The sequence below is a fragment of the Callospermophilus lateralis genome, chromosome 8, assembly GCF_048772815.1.
Source record: "Callospermophilus lateralis isolate mCalLat2 chromosome 8, mCalLat2.hap1, whole genome shotgun sequence".
Taxonomy (NCBI): Eukaryota; Metazoa; Chordata; class Mammalia; order Rodentia; family Sciuridae; genus Callospermophilus; species Callospermophilus lateralis.
Genome location: NC_135312.1, coordinates 22,301,617 through 22,315,686, shown reverse-complemented (window position 1 = coordinate 22,315,686; position 14,070 = coordinate 22,301,617).

Genomic DNA, 14,070 nt, shown 5'->3' with positions numbered 1-14,070 from the left:
ACACCTCATTAAAACCCAAACAAAAAAGAAGTGGATCTCATTGTTATGAGACTGAAAGTCACTGTTATTTATTATCTCATTACCTAGAGTCAAAAACATGTTAAACACTTCTTGGTAAGTTCTGGCTGGTCTAAATGTCTCTAAACGCAATGCTGTATATAAATTGTTAAAGTTTCAGGCAAGGCAGAAAAAACAATGGATTTTTTTTTGCAAGAAATAATTTAGGTAAAAGGTGAATGTTTAATATCAGTAAACTAAACCAATGGATAAGCATATTGACAAACAAACCCCAGTAACACACATAGAGTTTTGGTTCTCAAAAATGTGTAATCAGAGGCTCAAAGGAAAGTATGTCTGCATTTCCAATTGGAGCAGTGGTTTAATAGTTGCTAATTCGATTATTGTGGCTATTTGAAAAATGAAGCTAGTGCTAATAACATTGTCTACATACACTATAAATGCACACAAATATATACATACATAGTAAATTATATCAGATTATGATAAGTGGGAAAAAATAGAGTGGCATACATATTATTTGCAACAAATGTAAAGAACATTTAGCTTCTTTCATTAATTTATTTTGCAAATTTTGCTAACATTTAGTGTGAGCCTCATGCTGTTCCAAGACAAGGAATACTGGAATAATCTGAACAGAAATGTTTCCTGACTTTAATTCAGTGTACTTTGTAATGGATGGAGAAATTCACTAATAAAAAAATAATTAAAAAAATAATAATAAGATGGTAACCAACCATCTATATTCTTCAGTGAAAAAACTGATACAGTACAATAATGACTGGAGCTATTTATGGAATTAATAATCAAAAAACACTTGGGAGAGGTTATGTTCTAGTCAAGATGAATTAGAAGCCAACCACGTAAAAACACACAGTAAAAATTCTCTTCATATGAGATTTTGCACTTAATTCTGCATAAAGGTTTATTGCCAATTTGAAAAGGAATGTTTGAAGGTAGAGTCAATACATATTGAAATAAGAACAGTTTCTAAATATTTCAATGAATGAAAATATAAAAATAATTTGTCATACCAACTAAATTGTGTCAATTAGAATAATGAAAAAAATCACAACATGTAGAAAACATAAAACATTTTTAAAAATGTCCTTCCAACACTGAAAAAACTAGACTTAAACCTTTGTAAGGATTTGTGCATTTTAGGTTTGTAGTTGAGTAAAATCATCATAGGAACAGCTTTTCTAAAACTGGCAATGGTTTGAAAATCTAAGCCAGAAACAGGAAATAAAAAAGACATACAAAGAGGAAAAGTAATGAATAAAGTTAACTAAACTTTGAGGCTCTCACATTTGATTTAGGTCAACCTTGAATTTTAGATGAATACTTGAATCACAATTCAACTAAATTAGGTCATCCATCCCTGGTGACATATGTATTTCAGAAATTAGCACTGACTTTCAAGTCATTGAAAATGTTTCTATGGAACTTTGGAAGAGTTTCAAATAATTAAATATCCGATTTCTATTTTAGATTTGAATTAGGAGACTGTATTTGAGAATTAAAGAAAAAAAAATTAATGTCTCTGAATATATTCCAAATTGTAATGTTTCAATTGATCACAAAATTAAATTAATAACAAGAATTCTGATATTTAATTGTATTGTGTATGCTGTATTATAGCTGTTAGGATCTTGTTTTTCAACAAGTTTAGATGGTCAAACCCTCCACACTGATGATAAGCAGTGGAATACCTTAACAAGTGTATACATGTTTTATGTGAGAGAATTCTTCCTGGTTTCTCTGCCCTCACCAGCTCTGACCCAGGAGAAGCAAGATGAATATATTCCAAATATACTGTCTAGTTTGTGAATTTAGGAGACAAAACTGAGGCTGCCACTCCTTCCTTACCTCACTGTTAAGGCTACTCTGCCTGCAATATCTGTGCACTTGAGGCAGGTTTGATGGCCAGGAATTCCCCCATGAATAAGCCTGCTGGTAATCATTCCCTTCTCTCCCAAATTACCCTCTGTGGTTCAGAGATGAAGTCCTCAAATCAAGTGCCAAAATCAAGATGGAAAAAACATATATTATTTATGAACTTTTAAAATGGCAGGCATATGAAATATACATATATTTTACAGAAAATTGAACCCAGGGTGCTTTACAGTGAGCTATACCCCCTGTCCTTTTTGTTTTTTTAGTTAATACAGGGTCTTGCTAGATAGTTGAGGCTGGCATCGAGCTTGTGATCCTTCTGCCTCAGCCTCTCCAGCAGCTGGGATTACACGTGTGTGAACTAGCCTACCTGGGATTTGGAATGGTTTTTTAAGGGAGAAAGTGTGTTGTGGCACATCAGGTTTTGAATTCAGTTATTAACTTTGCTCCCTTCTGGATAAAAACAGAGAAGTTGCTTTTCAAAATTTAAGTACAAAATGGAAACACATCTTGTAAGATGTCAACTTATAAGACATTAATAAAGGTAGAAGGCTTTGAACATACATACATTTTATAAGAAAAAGAAGGTTTTAAAATAATATCCAGTAGTAATATCAATATTGTTTTCATTTTATATTGACACTTTAAAAATTTAAACTTAAAAAAGTTTTGATGGTGTTAAAGATTTTTAAATACAGATAATTGTAATTGACATTTATTCATCATCATCACAATCATCATTAATTCCTATTAGTATCTTAAGAAAGCCTAATAGTATTACACTAAGAAATGAATTAGTAAATCTCATTTCCATTTATAGTATCATGACAAAATCCAATTTAAGTAGATTAAAAGATCATGAACTCAATTCAATCATCAAAAAATAGATATAATTTTATCTATTACACTTTCTTGATACAAGTCCTACATCAAAACTTTCTTATTTCTTATTCTTTCTTTCACCCCTTGTCCTTCCAGCATGACAAAATAACCAAGTTATTCCTCACAGTATAATTGTGCTGCTTCCAACAAAGCAGAATATATAGGAAAAAGAGTTTGAGGATTTTTTTCCCACAATAAATATAATCTGTTTTATGGTTCTAAAAAAGTAGTATAAAGAGAATTTTTAGGAAAAAAGAGTGAACTATCATAGAGTATTACTTTGTTTTAGAATGTATGAAAAAGTGGATAAAGCAATGGCTTAAAGGTTGGAAGCTTTATCTGCTACTGCTAGCCTTTTGGGGCTTCATGTTCTTTATCTGTAAAATAAAATTTTGAATCAGATGATGGACTGAAACAATCCTGATTTTTGATTTAATACTAAGTTGATGCTGTCCATCTATCATATGAATGGCAAGTCGAGGAGCAAGTTTTGAAGGGTTCTCTGGGCAATGTGTCTCTTTTGTCTCATTGAACATATCAGAATGGTTTCAATGTTTTGACAAGGTGCCAAGGAATTTCTGAATCCTTGGATGTGTCTATATTAAATTGTAAGCCACCAAGGTAACCTCAAGTATGTTATATTTTATGATGTGTAAAAGTACTTCCTACAGCACACTAGTGTAAAATTGTATCCACAGAACAAATGTCATCACTGAACTGTTTTAAATCCATTATCTGTTAATTTACTACTGGGGATAAAATCAACCATTTCTGTCATGCATTTAAGACCCTCTTTATTATGGAATTTATATTCTCATGTCCACTTTATCCAGGATGCACTATGGGCTCCAAAAATATAATTATGAAATAATCATTCCCCAAATATATTTAGCATGTATTCTTATCATTTCTCTCTGTATCTGCATTAAATATGCCCCTTTCTCAACTAAACTTTTTCTCCAAAAGCAAATAAAAATCCCCTTTCTTCATAAATTCTCTTTTGACAATACCTATACTTATTTATGCAATGGTTCTTAAGCTTCAATTATCATATGTGATGTATAATTATACCTATATGCTTGTCTCCATCCCCAACTCTTTTCTCTTTCATTCTGTCGGTACCCCTCACCACCACAAGATTATAAATTCTGGCAAAAAGGAATCATGTGTTATAAAATTTTATAGCTTCAAAGAAATTACATCAAAATTTAAGCATAAAAATCAATTCCCAGATTCTTTTTGAATGAAAATGTAAAAATGAAACTCGTTCAAAATGAAAATAATGCAATACACTCTGCAGTCATGAGGAGATAAATAACATGTTAAAATATTCTGATGTTTGTTATATGCTTATTATTGGAAATTAAATCTGTAATAAAATAGCTACTGGGTATTTTTTTGTCTTGCAAATGATAAAAATCCTCAGTTTAGTACTTAGAAAGATAAACTCTAGATCATTAAGACTAACATTTCTCCTTGCAGGACATAAATTTTAAAATGTAATGTATACTACAAAAACTCTATCTAATAAACAGCAGAAAAAATGGAAAAATAAGAGGCAAAATGAATTCTAATATGCATGAAATTTTCAACTGCTATTCAAAACTTCTATCACTAGCTCCTCATCATTTTTTTTAACTGATAGCTTGAGCACTTGTTTACTTGTATTTCACTTTGACTATTATTTAGAGTTCAAACATGATGAGACAAACTAACCATAGGATTTGGAGAAAAAGAAGTCATGTGAGAAGCTACAAAATACTGTTTCAAAGCAGATTCACAATTTAACAATAGTTCCCAAGGATTTCCCACCTTACTATGTATTTGTGCATTTTACTATAATGGATGCAGAACATTATATAAAGGTAGGTTTTGTCTTTATTTTTTTCTTTCTCTAGTTAATAATTGAGAGTATTTGAGATAGGTGGACTTAGGTGTTCATGCCATAAATGAAGCTAATAAATTTCAATAATACTGCATTAATCTAACACTATACCAGTAAAGCAGATGGTACAGTAATGAAGCTTATAGTATATGTCTTTGCCAACTTTATAGAATCTTATATTAGATTTATGTTTCAAAAGTGCCTCCCAAATATTATAATGCTTCTTATTATTGTGAATGTAATTTAAAATAGTTCTTATTCTCCTATTTGATTTGAAATTTCCCAAATACCTCTTCACCCTTGGATAATTGATTCATTCAAAAGAGTTAATATGTAAATTTATACATATACATGCATACAAATGTTTTTTTAAAAAACACCTCTTCTTCAAATGTTTTTAGAAGTTCCTCATTTTAAAAGTAGGTAGGGAAAACATTGCATATCTTTCCTAGTTGTGGGAAGTAGTGCATAGGCATGCCCCAATGATGAGTACTTTCACCCAGGGTTTGGATTTTACTTTTCCCTTCTAACATGGCTCTAGTTTTCCTCTAATTCTTTATCTTTTTATGATCTTTCACAAACATGTGTAATCAAAACTGCTTCACATCTCCTTTTCAAATCTTAAAAGTTTTCTCTATTTTGCCTTTTGTAAAAAACAACAACAACAACAACAAAAAAAAAAAAACTTCAGACAATAAGCAACTAAAACATGAATAATCTATAAAAATACTGAAGGATCATTTGGTTTAAATAAAGAAGAGGCTGAAGAAATATTGTAACATCTTTTTCCTTACACCGAATATGTGGCTTTTTCCAACGTGAAATACATGCCATTGTCCCAAGTCAGTTTTCTAATTCAATTGGGTGCTCGACAAGTCAATTACATTCTGACACATATGCAGTTAGAGTAGACATTGCGGCTGAGTTTTCAGACCCTGAAGACTGCTGTCACTTTAGAAGCCAGCTTCAAATGCTCTATCAGGCAATGCACGTTTCTGACTGATTAACTTGCAAAATTCAAGGAAGTGTTCTATTAATCTTTCAGTTGACTATAAAGGATATAAGTAAGGGATACTTAAGCAGGAAGGATGCATAGTTAAATGTACAGTGGTTGGGAGCAGAGCTCCTGTCCCCACTGAAGATACACCATGGTCCCAGCACCTGAACATGTTTGCCAATCTGGAAGTTTCCCCAAGCTGTCTTTGGATTCTTATATGTGGCCACATTATGTGGGCATTACTGAGTCAATCATTGACCAATGGTGATTAAAATCAATTTTAATCCCCCCTTACCCTTAGGGAAATCAAGGAGTTGGGCTAAAAAATCCCAACTTTCTAGTCACCTAATTCCCGAAGACTGTTCCCATCTTGAACCTGTATAGGGGCCTCCCATGAATCACTTTATTAGACTTAAGTACATGGGAAATTAGTTTATTAATAATAACAAATAATGTTCTTATAGCTTAGCAAATTTCAAAGGTTTTAGAAGCTCAAACCCAGGAACTAAATAGGACCCAAAAGCAAATATGTATTTTTTATTATGCTACATTTGTAGAGGCTAAGTTTTATGAAACTTTTCTCCTCCAAGCTCTCCTTTAACTATTCGAAAGTAAAATTCCAGCTGATGCTTTAGTATTTAAGACTGATTAGATAACTTAAGAATTATTTAGTTTCCCATTATATTCTTGTTCTTTTTAACTTATGGTAATGATAGTTGGGCTTTTATCCCAGATGTAAAAAAAGAACAATATTTTAAATCTGTCGATTTTGCTATTTTCTTAGTTGTGTTTATCAAAGGTCAATAAACAATTATAATTACTAGACAAAATAAGATTTAGCACTTATCTGCATATTACCTGTATATTCAGTTTGATAAACTAATTAGATTATTTTAATATTATTCTCTGAATATAAATCTTCCTGATGCACAAAAAGCCTTTATGTTACATCTGTTTTAGGAAAAAGCTACTTTAAGCATTTGCCAGATTTTCACAGAATATAGAATTTAATTTAAATTAGAATTTAATTTAAATTAATTTAAATTAGAATTTAATATTGTAGAGATTTCTTAAAATTTGTATGGTTTGTATTTAATAACATCTATGTGTACTTGACATTTTATATAATTAGAAGTGATATGTTTGTGAATTTATACTTGAGTGATAAATTAAGGAATACAAAAAAGAAGAACTTTAAAGAATAATACTTTTTAAAGGTAGTATAAAAAATGACTCAATAAACAGAGTGCATCTTCTATGCAGAAACAGTTAAAATAAAGAGGAAACTAAGAGCCACTATTTAGAAAAATCTCAGGCTGTTCTCACCATCACGAATATGGACTGCTAGAACATTTTTAAAGGTGCATTCTTTTTTTCAATATTTTTATTATGTTTGTTTATTTTTATGTGGTTCTGAGGATCGAACCCAGTGCCTCACACACGTGAGGCAAATGCTCTGCCATTGAGCCACAACCCCAGCCCTCAAGGTGAATTCTTAATTTCCATTTTCCCCTACATTAGGAAATACAGCTGATGAAAGGTTTTGTTGTTGTTGTTGTTTGAGTGCACATGTTGGAACTTCCTATGGATCGGCTATGTAATTAGCCCCTCCCCCTAAAATGCAAATAAATAAATAGCAATAAACAAATATAAATAAATATAACTAAAACAATATCAATAAGGTATGTTCATATAATTATGATTATTCAATGATGAAAATAACACAAAGAAATATGAAAACTATAAAGAACCCTCATTTTTTATTCATTTAATTGATTTCTCACTATGGTAGCCAAATTCCAAGAGGTTTCTAATAAATCCAGGTTGCTGGGAGCCATCAGCCAAGTAGGTATGACAAATTCCTTGCTAGCTTACTCCCATGCTGTCTAGTGGAAGGACTTCCGAAAGGTGACCTTGCTCAAGGACCAGGGCAGGATCCGTGTTTAGGGTGTTCCCCCTTTAGAATAGGGCGGTTTAACATAATAGGAGATTAGGGTGTTCCCCCTTTAGAATAGGGCAGTTTAGCATAATAGGAGATTAGGGTGTTCCCCCTTTAGAATAGGGCGTATCCTGCTGCTGAGTTCCTCTTGAGTGCTTAGGGTCAGACAGTATATTTTGGGAGACAGAAGCCCATGCGGAGTGGATTTTGGGCAGAGAACGTGGATTCCCCCAGAGCGTGTTTGTAGACGGCCGGTGTGAGTTCGGGAATAAAGAATTGCTGTTTGAATCTACAAGCTGTGTGGAGACTCGTGATTTGTGCCCAGCCAGAGACTGCGGCACCAGGTTTCCATGGATTTATATTTTTTCATAGTGACCTTCCACACTGATTCAAATCTGACCTAAGTGGTCAATATTTTAATGTGATGATATAAGACTTTCAAGAAGCAAGCATTAAAAGGAAGGTAACTTTCAGTTTGTTCTTTTAGCTTGCACATTCTGGAAGAAGTCTAAAGCCCAGCCATGAGAACATTCTCACCCTTCCCTATATGCCTGGAAGAGTGTGAAGCCTGTCCATCAGCAGCCAGCAGTAATTTATCAATGATACAACAGACCATATTGGAAGGAGTTACTCTGGCCTATGGAAAGTCTGTGGATGACTGTAGCTCCATTTCATAGAAAGACAACTTCATTAAAGACCCTTAGCCAGGAACCAGTCAAACTACTCATGTATTTATATCTATCTCCTGTATTTATTACCCACAACAAAAGATGACAAATAATGGCCACAGTTTAAAGTTACCCAGTATTGAAATAATATGTTTTGAAGTAATAACTAACACACTAATTTCTAAGAAGATAAATAGAAAAACTGAATACACAAAATGTTACTGTCTGCATACATATCTGTAAACATTTAACAGTACAGCATAGCTCTTTAAACTCTTTTCTATTTCTACCATTACTAAAATTCTATATAATCACTGAAAACCACAATTCTTATTAGTATAATGAGTATAAATTCTTATAAATGCCTGTTTCTCATATGTCTCAAGTTAACTCTAAAATTATTTGGTTCAGTTATATAATTATAATAATGTAGTCATGTAACTGATATTTCAATTTTACTATCATATAAAGCTTAATTATGTATAAATTATAAATTATACCTATTAATGACATATTTTAGTATAGCATACATTATGTATTTATTATTATTTTGTTCATAAACAATATTTTCTTTGTAATGTTCATTTTATCCTACAGTGATTTTAATGAAAGAAATATTTATTGATTCCATTTCATGTAGTGGCACTAGGTCAATATGGTCAATAAGATGAAAAAGAAAATATACTTTGTCCTCCATACATTTAATATTCTATTGTAGTTACATATGAATAAACAACTACATAAATGAATATATAATTTTATAGAAATGAAGGACTATATCAGAAGAGCATCAAGGGATAAATTCCTGAGAGAGTTAACTGAGAGTTGAGTAGCTAATGAGTAAAAAGGTAGGTGGCTACTTTCTTATTCTCAAGAGTGGAAGAGCAGGCAGCAAAATAATGAAGTCAAATGCCACATTCTTGACTAATTTTGAATTGTTTAATGCTTAAACAGTGTTAAATGGCTTAAAGTAATAAACTGGTTAAACTAAATGTAACAAGATATTCTCTTATTAAAAATAAAGAGAAATGATCTTAGGGCATAAGCATCTTCTCTATATTTGGAAAATGTTTTTGAAAGACCATTAAAATGGCTGTTACAAAAGTATAAAGCAGTATAATATAGTAGAAATGATACATAATTTAGAATTCTTACTTAGGAGCAAAAGAAACAACTTTAACTTGTTGAAACAGAAGAAATTTTAAGAAATATTAGGGACATGATCTCTCAAAAACTCAATATCACCAGATCAGAAAAATATAACCAGAAACTATATCCAAATCACCCTATCAGAGAGCCACCTCACAAATTTATGACACCATATTTGGACACATGCACCAAAGCTCATGTCAGCAACCTAGAGATTCAATGTCAGTGTTGAAACCTTGTGCAATGACGCCTCAAAAAGCTTGAAGCCCTCCACCAGACTTAACCTCAAGCATCAGGAAGAGACTTCAAAAGTACCTGCTTCACAAGAACACTCTCTTTCTAATTATAGTCTTATAAAAGTATCTTCAATTGCTAGAGTACAAAGTTGGTTTAAAAAAATTAAAAACTTCTACTTTGAGAATGTGGTACTCATAAAATGAGAATTTCTTCAGATAAAAAGAAAGTGTAAAAGTATTATAACATTGTAACAAATAACCAAGAAAAATGTCTTAGTTAGAAAATAGATTTTTATAAAGAAGAAAATATCTAAGTTTTTCCTTGGAAATTGATGCATGCAGATATAGAAGGAGAAGGGCAAAACAATTTCACCACACATTTGAATTCAACTTTGTAGTTAATTATAGACAAGGATTTTGAAAGGATGTTCCTTTTACTGAACAATTAGATCCTGGACATCATTCACAATTGGAAAATCTAGTCTCATAACACATTAAAACAACAACAACAAAAAGCCTGCATAGAATCCCATATAATGAAGAAAAGATCCACATGTCAGTGAAACAGTTGGCATTCTGAGTTCTAGGAAATGGACATCTGGAATGAGTCTGCCCCTAGAACAGTTGCCAGTGAGTATTATGATTAAGATACTAATCTTAGGCCAATTGTCTGTGACATACTCTATAAAACTGGGATCCTTATTCTAAGCAGGATCCTCAGGAAAGACTACATGCCTCCAAAGTCTGTGGTGACTTAGCCACTGTCAGTAGTAGGAGTAAGTACTTTCTGGAGTACAGTTTTTTCTAAATTAGTTCTGTAGGTATCCCATAGAGAAGGATAAAGTGATCAGTTCACATTCCAAAGACATTCAAAGTCTTTTTATATTCAAAACACATTGGAAATGCATGAGAAAAACTAAAATAAGTGACATTCAGTAAGGAAATATACTATTGGTTTTAAATCTGAAGATATTTGGAATCATTAGATGTAAAATTTCAAGCTGTGAATGAAATATATGAAAAGCTATAAAACATATAGAAAAATAAAAAATCCTCAAAAGACTATGATGAATGAAAAGGTACATTTTAAAAACTCTTAGAAATGAATAATGCAATTGTTGAAATTTTTGAAAAAGTAACCAATAGGTTATATAGCATATGAAAAATAGCCAAGGAATTAATTAACTATAAGTACACCTGAATAATTTATAAGAAATAAGCTACAGGAAAACATGGATATAAAAATGCTGTTAAGAAGTGTTGAGGAAGGATTAATGATATCCAATTGGAGTTTCAGAAGGGATAATACTTAAAAAAAATAAATAAGTACTTATTTTGCGTAGCTTATAACAAATAAGAATCTGCAAAATTGAGAAATAAAATGTGTCAGAAAAGTTACAAATGAATAAATGTATGACTGAATACTTAAGCTAAAATTACAGAATACAAAAGACAAAAATAAGTGTCTTTAAAATGCTGAAACATAAAAAGGAAAAGTCCTGTGTAAAGAAATGGTCTTTATCTTGACAGCAGATAACTTGACAGTAACAATGGAAGCCATGTCCAGTGGAATAATATCTCTAAAGGTTGAGAGAAAGAAACAGATGACCAGGAGTTATATATACAGCAAAATTATCACAAAAGAGGTGAAATAAATTTTTAAAAAGTGTATAAACAAAAAGTAATATATTTAATCATCCACACACGTAGATTAAAGGAATTTAAACTGAGTATGTAAGAAGAAAGATATTGGACAGAAGGAAATAGACTAAAGGGTAAGGTGAGTGGTAAACAAGATGTAAAGTACACATTAAATGTAAATTAAAATTTTTAAAAATGACATCAATGATAATAACAAAACTAGTTTATAGATTTAAAAATAATTAAATATCTTGGAACCATGTATGCTGGGAAAAGGGAATTATAATCTAAGTGTCTTAGTAAACTTTATAGTATTAGACACTTACAACAGTATTTGAATTGCTAATGTAAATATACATGCTGAAATTATTATATAACTTTCCATAGAGCAAAGTTTAGAAACCATTTTTTTGTAGGTATTTTAGCCTTTGTCACTCAAGAGATCTCCATTCAACTACTCAACTATGCCATTGTTTCTTGAAAGCCAACAGAAACTATATGTAAGCAAACAGACCTGGTTACGTTTCACTAAAATTTGATTCCTAAAACATGTCTTGAGCTAGACATACCTCCTAGGCCATAGATTGCATCTCCCTGTTTTAGAATACAAAATATTCAAATGAGTACAGCCACAGAGGAAAAAATAAAGAATGGAATGTGAAAATTTAAAACAATATTTTCTTCCAGATCTTCTCAATATGCACCTGGATTTTCTCCACCATCTTATACTTCTCTGCTCATTTTAACCTCAGGACACAGAGGCTGTCATTGGGTCTTCATGGAAATGTGTAGGAGCTATTTCCAGAAGAGTTTCTTTAATGTACTGGGATTGAGGAAGGTACTGATGTTGTTAGAAAGGTCAAAGAAGATCTGACTCACTTTCTATGGAAGGGTTCACACTGGCAAGCCACATCATGAGAAGCCTGTGCACAGAGTTAATGATATGACCTCTGATTGCCAGCAGGTAAATGGCATGCTCCCTAAGACCAGACCCTTCTTCTTGTTCTGGAAGGAGGACTTGGCATTGCCTGAGTAGAGGTTCTTATAGTCAGTGTTAGTTTTCTCAGCACACAGCAACCTTTCCTGCAGCCCTGACCCCACAAGGTCAGTCAGTCAGTCTTCATAGTCTGATTGGTCAGTATACCTGGTTCTCCATGAGGCCAGAGGTTCTCAAAGGAGTAGCAGTGGGAGACTGCCACAGTCTGGTTGGTCACAAATCATGAGCCACTGAAGCAGGAACAAACTTTATTTCTGAACTCCACCAGCACACTCCACACAAGCTCCCCGGGAATTTCTCCCCAATGCCATGGGTTCGTCCAGGAACCAGCAGCCGGAAATATCCTTCCTCCAGCACTTCCCCAACCAATGGGAACTCTCTGGGTATCCCCACGAGAGCTCAACTGGAACTCAACGGGAACTCCGCGAGAACTCGCTGGGGTCACCTCTCAACCACTACTTCTGGCAAAAATGCCATGCGTCATCCTGACTTGGCTTTGGCCCTCAACAGTAGACCTGAATGAGCCACACTTTGTGAGTTTGTAGTTGGTCACATTTTCCTAAGAGTCAGCCAGGTAAGTTGAAGTGGTACAACCACTACCTGTGAGTAGCATCTTCACAGTGCTACCTCCAAGTCATCCTTTACTAACATCTTGCCATCCTTGAGCTGAGCTTTTCAAATGGTTCCCTGTTGAGTTCCTCAATGTTTAGGAGGTTGATGAATCACACTGGGTTTAGAAGTTGTTGAAAGAGAGATTCTCCTGACAATAGGTTACCATCTCCTTGATAATAATTGTGTTCAGTTGACTGATGACAATCTCCACAGAAATCTTGTTCATTATACATTGCCAAGGCAATTCCTCAGTCTACACTTGCCTCACCTACACAGCACTCCAACATGGTTATCCTGCCATGCTGCCAATTGGCATGTAAATGGTGGCCTTCTTGAAGAACTCATGTATTTGGATGTTGGTGAAAATCTCCTCTTTATGTGTACAGACAATCTTCCCTGAAATGGCAGCAGGCTCAACCTTGTCAGCTTCTCAGTCTCACACTAATGCTGGAGTTGAGAATAGATGAGCTGCTCGAATGCTTAGGGGACATAGTAGACACTGACATTGTCCCCAAAATAGAATATTGTTTGTCTCATCAAGAAGGTAACCCATGACATAGGTGATGTCTAAAAGTGGCTCCAGCTGGAAATTTACAATGCTACCTATGCCAATTTTGTATCCAGTGGTTGCAGGCCATGTTCTCTGAAGATGAGACTTTTCTTCAGATCCTAAAATGTGTACAGTTTCAGCCAAGAGTAGTGGACCTTTTAATCCATCAGACACCTTTGTGCAGAGCAGGTTCTTTTACATCTTGGATTTTATAATCCGTTTTTTACTACCTTATCTGTGGTCAGCCCCACTATTCATGGTAGGGTTGGCAGGGTCTGATGCTCACCTGTCCTCCAGTGAATTAATGGACACTTCCAACAGGTCTTTCCTCTGAAAATCATAGAAGCTTGGATATTGCTCATTTCCCTCAGTTATACATCCTTTGTCACACCATGCTGCACATTCACATTAGCTACCACTCATATAGAAATATAACTCCAGCACCAAAGCATTAGAAGGAATAAAGAGCCTTCTGTCAAGCAGGTCAGTCACTTACATCAGGGCTTGCAGAGACTGAAGCAAAAACTGGACATTATGCTCATGGTCCTGTCGACAGAAAGGATATACACAGTAGCTCTTAAACCAAGGGCAGACAGAAAC